A 10,774-nucleotide genomic window follows, 5' to 3' on the forward strand; every position below is an offset into this window, starting at 1 on the left:
TCACATTTCTTTTTATATTCTATGTCACTATACACGCTGAAAACAAGTATTATGAAGAGGAAAATTAAAAAATGGTATTGCCTTTCTCAAACATAAATTTAAATTAACCAAATAATATAAAATGTCAATGAAAATCATGGTTTATGTAGGTTCGAAGTTAAAAATATTTATTGCAATATATTTCTACCTATTATTTAATAATGATAACACAGTTTCTTATTCAGTGCGAATAAGGAACAAGGAACTGGTTCCTAATTCCTTATTCAAATCGAAATACAACAATAATTAAATACAACAAAGTAGAAACGCACTGCAATTAATAATTTTATACCCGTTCAACATATTCAATAATTTTCGTTGAGTTATTTCGTTGGTTCATTTTGATTTATAATTTATAGAAAGAACATTCCAGTTCCTTGTTCGATTTGAATAAAGAATAAGGAACCAGTTCCTTATTCCTTATTGACACTGAATAAGGAACTGGATAATCATCACTAAAAACTTAGTAGAAATGTATTGCGACTATAATTTAACATATACAGCCAATATATAAATAATATGTTCATTTATATGTGGTTAATATTGGATAAATTTCATTGATGTTTAAGTAAGAAAATGCGAGTTCCTTATTCGATTTTAATAAGGAATAAGGAGCCAGTTCCTTATTCATTTTTAAATCGAAAAAGAAACTAGGTGATGATTAAAAGAAACATAGTAGAGTTGTACTGCAATTAATGTTTGTGATACCAAACCTAAATTTACAATGATTTTCATTGATTTATTGGTCCCTTTGGTTCATTTTTATAAGGAACTATGTTATTATTAAATAAAACAAAGTAGAAATGTAATGCAATTAATATTTGTTACACCCGACATACATTTACAATAATTTTCGTTGAGTTATTCGTCTCGTTAGTTCATTTTGACTTAATATTTATAGAAAGAAAATTCCAGCTCCTTATTCGATTTGAATAAGGAATAAGGAACCGGTTCCTTTTATCTTGTTCACACTGAATTAGGAACTGGATAATCATCACTTAATACTTAGAAATGTATTGAAATTAGAATTTTAAGTATACAACCAATATATAAATAATGTGTTCATTTATAAGTGGTTATATTTGGATCAATTTCATTGATGTTTAAGTAGGAAAATGCCAGTTCCTTATTCGGCTTGAATAAGGAATACGGCACTGGTTCCTTTTTCCGTATTCAGCCTCGAATAAGGAACTGGATTATAAATAAAAACAAACATGTTTAAATGTACAAGATTTATTATTTTATCACATACATGTAAAATAATAGTATATGCTTTAGGTTTTGTTGATGTGAAATTAGTATTCGAATTAGAAAATATCGGTTCGGTTTAAACAAAAAGTCCTATGCAAGCGCGAAGAAGAAACATTAATATGTAACGTAATACATAAAGCAAATGTATTCGAGTTATTTTGTTTTGTATTACTTCAGAAATGTTTGCATTATTGTTCTTTAAAACCCTTTACCAAATATGTTGCGCGTGAATAAGGAATATGGTACAGTTTCTTATTCCTTAATAGATAAAGGCATAAGGAACTAGAAAAAGGAACCAACTTATCACCCATCACATTTTAACCGTCGCGATAACATCAACATTCGGAAGAGCGTTTAGGATTACATATACATTGTATTATAATCATTTGAAAAAACATAAAAACAATGACAATTGTGTGTAATAAATTAAATTGCAATTTGTTAAAACGCTTCTCAAGTCGAAATAAATATTGTGACGATATTGATATGAATCAAATGCACACTTGTCTCCAGTATTTTAACCGGTAATCATTATCAGTCTACAAATGAGGTAACTGGCCACGATTTTATCGTGGAGCAGTACACCAGAGGAACCAATTAGTGTTGTAGTTATAACATAGGCAACAAACCCCCATAAATACCGACTGATTATGACAATAAATTATTCATGCATGACTTATTCACAACCGTTTGCGAATTTAGTGCCTTGTGCCGTGTTCCTGGATAGTCGTTAAGTAAATAAATTCGTAAAATAAATAAATACAAAAAATCTTTGGATGAACATGTCGGAACAAAGGAAAATTTCCAATTACACAAAAGATTTATCAACATAATAAGTTTATATATTGAAATTTTTGAAGACAAGCCAAATTTTAACAAAATACGCAAGGGCCTTTATTACCAATATAAAACAAGAAAATTTTAACCTGTCTAAACGATTTTTTTTTATAAAATATTAATCCAAAACAATAACATTCCAGCTTGTTAAACAAAATGGAATTTAGAATTGTTTAATATTGACTTGACAAACGTACATGAATACGTGTTCAATTTAATTAACGATACATATATGAGATGGTTCCAGTGAAGACTAGTCCACAGAAGCTTAGGAACAAAATCTTTTATGTTCAAAATGAAAATTGATGCCAATAATATATGAACATTTTGTAATAATGAAGTTGAAAATATGATTTTCTTGTTCTGGTACTGTTCATTTCCATAGAAAATTTCTTAAATTTGTTGTTGAGACTATTCGTAAAATAAAACCAATTTTAGCTATTCAGTTTACAGGCCATCTTATACTTGAAATCACTTCTCCAAAAATGAATGATTTAAACACGTTGTGTCTAGAAATAAAACGCTATAGTTTTTATGGCGGAAGAAAAAACCCGAATCCCTTAATCTTTTGGGCCTGTAAATAGTATGAAACACAATTTTGAAATATGTAAAACAACATTTTCAACAGATGATGAATTAAGAGACTGGTCCCGTGTAAAGATGCGTGTAGATATCTCCCATGACTACATCACTTATCATAACACGTTATACAGATACTATATAATATTGTGTATCACCCAGTTTTGTAGAGCTTGCAGTATTAATGTGATTTACACAATGCAATTCAGCACTTAAGAACCTTTCGAAAATGTAATATATTACAGATAAACGATATGCATACATACAACTAAAGCTTAAAAATATGAACGTGCAAATTAGTTTTGTTGATATAGTTCTTGTCATGTTAAACACTATAAGTTTTATATGAATGTATGTTTATAACCAAAGGTATGTTCTACTCAAATACCTGTTCTTAAAATATTCTGTAAATAATATGCTTGCACGTAATTATGCAATATCTTACAGAAAGAATAGCTTAGTTTATGAACCCATCATAAATCTTTTCTTAAAATTCTATGTATAATATATGCTTGTTTGTATGTCTGTAATATCTTTAGGAGAAAATAAAATTATACTAACCAAAAAATATATAAAAACTTATTTGTAACCCTTTCCTAATAAGCCAATGTTAACAAAGCACAAAATCACGTGACTCGCAGCATTCTAGAACAAGGCTGAACGTTATGCCATTTCTAAAAGTGCCAAACAACGCCGCATCTGGTCTCGACCCTTTAAGATGTTCAACAATAGACGACGTACCGATATTGTCCTCACAAGACGAAATCGTAAATATATACTGGGATAAATAAAATATAAGGTAAGCCTCGTATACTAATTCGTTTATTTACTCGGCACGCAAAGTTGATCCATCCGCCAAGGCTTATAGTTAAGATTTTCTAAGCCTCGCTAAACTATTACTAAACTAGTATTCGGTCTTTTCGAAAAAAAAGGTGAACAAGAGTTGTCTCCCATTCGGGTAGGTATCGGGTAAAAAGTAAAGAAATCAAACGAAAATACGGTCTGCATCTCAGATCTCTGAAATCGTAATATTTACTGTTAATTTCAATTAAATTGTACGTATACAGTTATTTCTTCATTGATTGATATAGTTATAGTTCTAGTTTGTATACATTAGTAGTTTAATGCTGTATTGTCATATAATTTCGCGACACCGATCTTTTCATCAGTAAAAGTTTAGAAACACTGATAATAGCTTTTCGCTTTTAAAACTGTGCCTGTTGCATTATTCAATTGATACCCAACATTTATTACGTTTCTGTAAGGTATTTCATTGATTGATACACCTCATTAATGTGGGTTTATTCTTAAATATTGATTTATATTCTTCTGTCACACTTGACTTGTCAGTTTCTGAAAACATTTGTTTTAACCGCAATTTCATACCAGTTTAGCGTAAATTTCTTGATTTTACGATTAAAAAATTATGATGTTTTGAACTGTTTTTTATTTAAATATATTTTCTTTATAATACTGTGTGAGAGTGTTGTAAATGGTAATAGTTCAGTGTTGTGTTGTTTATTTTCACTGTCCACTGACAAAATAAATTGAACGGGTTCTTCTTCGGATACAGCATTGCTGAATCGTTTGCTTGCTTTAAGATTCTGATTTCATTTCCAGTCGATTAATATTAAGGCATCTTACTGTTAATGATTTAATCACGTGAAATTAAATTGCTTGCATTATTTTTTTTATGAATATTTACAATGTGTCACAGTTTGACATTTTCTATATGTCCGTTTTTACCTTTATTGAATTTTCATGCGCCGATCCATAGTTAAAGTGCACGCGAACGTATAATTGTCATCGCGCATGCGCCGACTTTTCCGTTTGATCTCGTTTGTCTTTGTCAAGGTGATTTGTCATTGTGTCGTCTGCTGTTGTTGGGTGAATCGGAATACTTCGGATTTATACATTTAACAATGTATATCTACGAGGTCGGCCGAGGCTATCCAACTGCTGCACATGCTTTCGTGTGAGCACTGTTTACCGTATCCGCCCAATTGTTCTTTATGTTTTATGTTTGAATGAAAGAAAGATTGAGAGAAAGATTCCTATTGGGTTGTTCGTTCACCCTTTTCTTCCTTCCCCGCCAAATTCCTTCGTCTCTCACAACCCTTCAGAACTTTCACAAGTTAAGAGGTTTATAAATCTGTAATTCTTTATATTAAATATAAAGGAGATTTATTATTATTTAATAATCGGACACTGTGGTAAGCTATTTTATATTATTAATGTATATGTATTGTTTTCCGAAGCGCGTCCCATTAAGTTTTATTGTGATATTGTTATGTGTAATCGTTGTATTGTGTGTTTATGTTAAATTGTTTTTATATATTTCTAACTAGATGATATACCTTTATAGGCCCGTTTTATACGGATAAATATAAGTAAGAACCTACGCCAGGACTTAGTTGATCATTTATAACACCCCTGTGACAAATGAATGTCTTTTAAATTTGTGTTCGACATATATACAATGTTACCTTAAATAGAGAATTGCTATTATATTGTCTTTTTCATGAAGAATTGGTTACATTCTACATTTACATTGCAAATCTGGGGGAAGTTTTATTTATTTCAATTCTATTTGAGCTTTTGTTAGTATTGTAAACATTGTAACAAAAGAAGTAACTGCTTTATGTGATTAATTTTTTCATTCAGCAATATGGTTCAAATCATGTCTGCACAACAGAGTTAAAAGGTGTCTATATAGAGAATACTAGGTTAGCATTGAATACAGAGAAGTGTATGTTGCGAGGCTTAGAACGCCGGGAGCGCTTCACAATCCAGAGATCGCTGGTTCGATCCCCCGCTGCACCTAATCACTAACTCGTCTTTCGCATGAGACGTTAAACCGAGGTGCAGTGTACAAGGTGCTATACACCGGGCACTAAAAAGACCCAGGCTCACCTCTGGAACGGGGTGTCTCCTGTATCTTGCACAATCTCCCGTAACCAACTAACACGTCTTTCTGGGGGCGATGGCCATATAGGAGACAATCCCGGTGCACTCGATAAAAAACAAAAAACAACAAAACAACGCTAATCCTAGTATTCCATTTATCCCATTTGATTTTTTTCAACGTGACATTTAACATAAATAGATCTTATAAGCTAAACAATAATTTTAATTCATTCTTAAAAGCGCTTAAAATCTAACGAACATGCGTAGTGATATAAATGTATTTGTTCTGATACGCAAAATAGTCTTACAAAAATTCACACACAAACTGTAAAACGAGTAAAAAATATCACCATATGCCTCGATTCAATATTATGCAGCATGCGAATTGTAACACATTACGAACGCGTTAAGAAAATTTTACTTTACTATATTTCATTTTATTTTCGAAAGAAAATGATAAAATCATGGCGGCGATTGCTCCTGACAAAATGATGTCGATGTCAACATACATGTACACCATAGACGACCTTGACAATTTCGACGAGTAAACAGACAATTGCAGCGACTGACACTTTATTTGACTTAATATACAGGGCAATGCGTTTTCCGACTTTGGACGACGAATTTAAGTACGCGCAGAACGTGTTTTTTATATAATGTTACGGGTATGCCGTGTGTGATCCGATGCATCAATTATTTCAATGGCGCCCATGTTAAAATCATTTCCCCGAGAACAGGGAACGACAAAAGTACAAACAAAACCAAAACACGTTCGAACTAGTATGATGTTGTCTGGTAATCTTGCGCAGTTAAGGGTCAATTTGTTTAAAAACATGTTCTTGTATAAATTGACAATATAATATCTTATTTTATTATGAAAATAAGAATTTCATGTGCTTATTAACACAAAAATATGTCATTAACTCAGTGAGGAACTGTTCGATTTGATTTCAAAACAAACATGACTCACCTCATTTTCAAACTGTCAGTGTGTCCGGTAATCTTGCGCACTTGGTGTTATGACCTCATTTAGGCGAAATTGTAGACATATGGTGTCCAAGTAGTGCCAAAAAACCATTTCAGAAAATTTTTTTTTAAAATCACTTTGTAAAACCATTCAAATTTAATGAGGATATCTAGTGCAGTTTTGGTGATGATGGTGGTGGCATTCTGTTGACTGTAGCAAAAGAAACAATAAAAATATAAAATGATTGATTTCTAGCGTGAAAACAATGTTTATGCATAGCAGGTTTAATTTTACCCCGGATCATACTTCCATAGTTTACAGAAAATATCAAAACTAGGCCATTGCGCTTGCGGAAATCATACCAAATTCGTTTTCACAGAATGGCGGGAAATGATAACAATGTAATGTCAAAGGATATATTTTCAATGGCCAAAAATACATAACTGATCGGTATTGTGAAATGGAATGCTAAATTACACGTTGGATTTAATAATTTTTAATTTAAAGTATGAAAAACGCTAGAGACCGCAGGGTATCTGTGATTCATTTTGAATTTATCGTAAGTATGTCAGTGTTTACCATTCATGTACAATCTATAAAGATGACGCAACCGGTGTTAAAATGTAATAATCCCATTTTTGTTTTGCATGGAATATGTACATTTTAAATTCGTTAATTCTTAAAAATGTGAAATTCCATATTTCATCACTAAATAATACCATTTGACGTCGCTTCTGCGAAGGGTGCAAGATTACCGGACGCGCAAAAAAAAAAATGCAAAATGATATAGTGTAAGCTCCGCCAATAAAGTTTATTGCTTTATTTCACGAGAGGTGATGTTTCTGTGTCATAATAAAATAATGTCCCCACACTGATCCTACCTTTTTCTAACCGTTCAAACGCGCGGTTGCACTTTACTGAAAAAATATTCATTTGTTTTACAAAGTCATGATACCTATAGAAAACTCTCATGAATGAGCGGGCTCTCCACTTTATCCCATTGAAAATGATGACATATTAAAAAAGTTATCCTTAAAAATCTTACCTTTGTCGTGCTTTTGTTGACATTTAACTCCCCACACAGATCTTAAAAAGTCACGTGGTATAGGCACCGTGATCAATCAGCTGATTCATTATACGGATGGCAAAAATTATGTCATATGACTAGATTTAAAGGTTGAAGGTCGTATAATTTTGAAGCTAAAGTTTTCTCGACTTTATTAACTATGAAAAATCATTCAGTGGTAAAGTAAAAAGTAGTCCGTGCACGTGACAGGGCACGTGACAGGTATATCCCACAGTGTTGAATACAGGCTAGTATATTCCATAAGGTGTTATACCGTCAATGTCGCGTTGAAAATGGGATAAATAATGTTGTTAAACTATTTACTAAACAATATAAAGAAGAAATAGCTTTATAATACATATAGTAGGAATAATTATGGTAAAAAGGAAATTTCTCAAAATGAGCAATATCTCCTTATCACATAATTTTTAGAATTGTAAAATTATGTCATAAGACATATGTACATTTATAATGAACCAAAACATTGTCTTTTCTTTTACAGTTACCTGAAAACTGTTTCATTTTGACATCAAAGAAATACACTTATAAATTCATCTGGGCACAATAAAAATGAAAAATATTTTTTTATTATTCTAAGTCTTTGTTGGTTCATTATTTATAAACATTATTATTGTTTCGTTTTGATAAAAGGGACATGAAGATGGACTGTTGTGATACATATATCAATATATACTTATATGGTCTGTGATATATGCGATTTGAAATTATATTTTACTGTAACATGTGACTGTACATAGCACTCAAGTAACAAATACACAATGAAAAGATACAACTCATTCAAAATTAAAAAAAATGTTTTATTTATCAATACAGTACTAGTAATGAAGAGTATTATGTTGCATCAAATAATTTGTTTACCATGTCATTGAAACTCATCAATAGGTCTTAACTTTCTTTTACGCCCTGTCTCAATCTTAACAGTGTTCAGTTTTTCAGTACATTACTTGTCGGTACCAAATTCAATAAATGTCAAAAACACAGAATTTAAAAAAAGAAAGTGGCCTAGCCAGTATAAAAAATGATTTTATTGTCTGGGGCATTAATGTCTTTGATGGTTATTTCTGGTCTTTCGGTATATGTGGAGATTTCATGCATGTCAGGAGATGCCTGAACGCCGACACTTCCAGAGCTTTCTTCACCGACACTGGTGTCATCAGCATGTGATTTGGCATAGCTGAAATACATAAATTTTATGTATATTATATATATATTGTATCTTTTAATAATCTTGCTGTGGCATTGTAGATATGGTGCTTGCCTAGCCATTGGGAGGCCGCAGGTTTGATCCCTACTTGGGGAGCGTTCTCATGATCTTTCCAAATACACCATGTACTGGTTCTTCCCAGGAAACAGACTTGAGAGTAGCTCAATAAGCCTAAGGCTTTGGATGCAATCTAGCTAAACTAAATAAGTTTATTATTATAAATACATAAATCTTAATGTTTATTTGAATGTTTTCAATTTAAGTTAATGTTAATGGCCTAGTCCTTCCAGAGAAAGTATGTTATGTTTTGTTCTGACAAAAACAATTCACTTCCATATTAAAAAAAGTGATGGTTAATCTTAAGAATCTTTTTACTAAAGGCATGTTAAGTTAAAATTATATTAATAGATACAGAAATGCCAAACCCTAAACTGGCCTAAAGAATAAATAGTCTGACATGTTTGGAGACAATAAATATTGATATCATTACCCATGAAATGATTGAATCTGATCCCAGGAATGACTAACTCTGTGGACTTTAAGAATCATCAGGACTGATCAGCACTTTCAAACACCTTTACAAAAGTAATACTAAGATATATAAATGCATGTTTCTGTACATTTAATGTAAAAACAACAACAAACAAATATCCTGATTAAATGCAGATAAAAATACAGTTTAAATACACAGGAGGTACTTCATACTAAAGTTCAAATAACCAAGTGTATATTAAGCTAGAAATAAGGGTTTGATGTTTTGCAATATTATTGAATAATATTGCTACATACATGCATACATATGTATGATCTGAGTGTCTTCATATAACATAGATTTAACTGTTGTTGTTTTGCAATATTTTCTCATGCAACGTTTTAGTAAAGACTGTGTGGTTTATAATTAATTTGGAATGCATATGTATTATGCATGCATTTTATCATCTTCACATATTGTGAAAAGCATGAGATGCATAAATTATTTAAAATAGGTTGAAAGGTTGAAACACCTATTAATAATTAATCACCTTTATTAGAGATTTACATGTCTATACTTTCTTGGTAGAAAGGATCTTCTGCGCAAGGTATTTTGTTGGTACCTTGTTCCTGTTCATGGAGTTTGGACAAATTCCATCCACAAAGGATCAGAGCATACCCTGGTGTATCTGCAACATTAATATACACAAAAAGGTTTAACTTAAAACTGAACAAAAAACAGTCAGCGCACCTTAAATTTGTCACAGAGATAAATGTAAAATGCTAGTTTGTGCGAAAAATTGCAAATAATTTAATATACACAGTGGGGCAGGGTGTTGATGTTTAATCCGGTATCCGGAGAGGCGCCCCCCCCCCCCCCCGGAGAACTGCTCCCCGGAGAACTGCCCTCTTATTTTAAAGAGGGCGGAGTGGTGCCCTCCCATCAAATCTTTATTGGCGGAGAACTGCCCTCCCATTAAATCTTTAGGGGCGGAGAACTGCCCCCCTGTCAGAATTAAGCAGGCGGAGATCTGCCCCCTCACAATAATTCATTGGGCGGAAAAGTGCCTTCCCGTGTCAACTTCAATTAACATGAAATGTCGGGCATCATCACACCTTTTTATCGCAAACAGTTACTCAAACATAAATGGTTTCCGATGAGAAGCAAAATGCAAATGGTGAGCAATAATTTACTTACGGCGATTACGTAATGAAAACAATATTTACGGGTAATTTTACGTTATACCCGTACACATTTTATACGGTAACAATGTAATTTCAGCACAAGCATATTTCCATGTATCGTCCGCATCACTGTACATGAATGTCATGTAAAAGTCGTGATAAGAGCGCGAAACAAAGTCGGGTCCAAGCAGGAAACGCGTGCGTGTCAATACAGAACATGTGTCGTAACTAAATATAGGCGTGCAAC

At 32.3% G+C, this 10,774-nt stretch overlaps 1 long non-coding RNA gene across 1 annotated transcript; it reads right to left on the reverse strand.

Moving 5' to 3' along the window:
- Nucleotides 1–8,731: 8,731 nt before the first annotated feature.
- On the reverse strand, nucleotides 8,732–10,007 carry LOC127836078 (uncharacterized). Its single transcript, XR_008028577.1, has 3 exons — nucleotides 9,894–10,007; nucleotides 9,362–9,446; nucleotides 8,732–8,841 (listed from the first exon to the last, which is right to left on the reverse strand). It is a non-coding gene; the product is annotated as an uncharacterized LOC127836078 (long non-coding RNA).
- Between the last annotated feature and the right edge of the window lie 767 nt (nucleotides 10,008–10,774).

This window comes from Dreissena polymorpha, chromosome 6, assembly GCF_020536995.1.
Source record: "Dreissena polymorpha isolate Duluth1 chromosome 6, UMN_Dpol_1.0, whole genome shotgun sequence".
NCBI classification, from domain to species: domain Eukaryota; kingdom Metazoa; phylum Mollusca; class Bivalvia; order Myida; family Dreissenidae; genus Dreissena; species Dreissena polymorpha.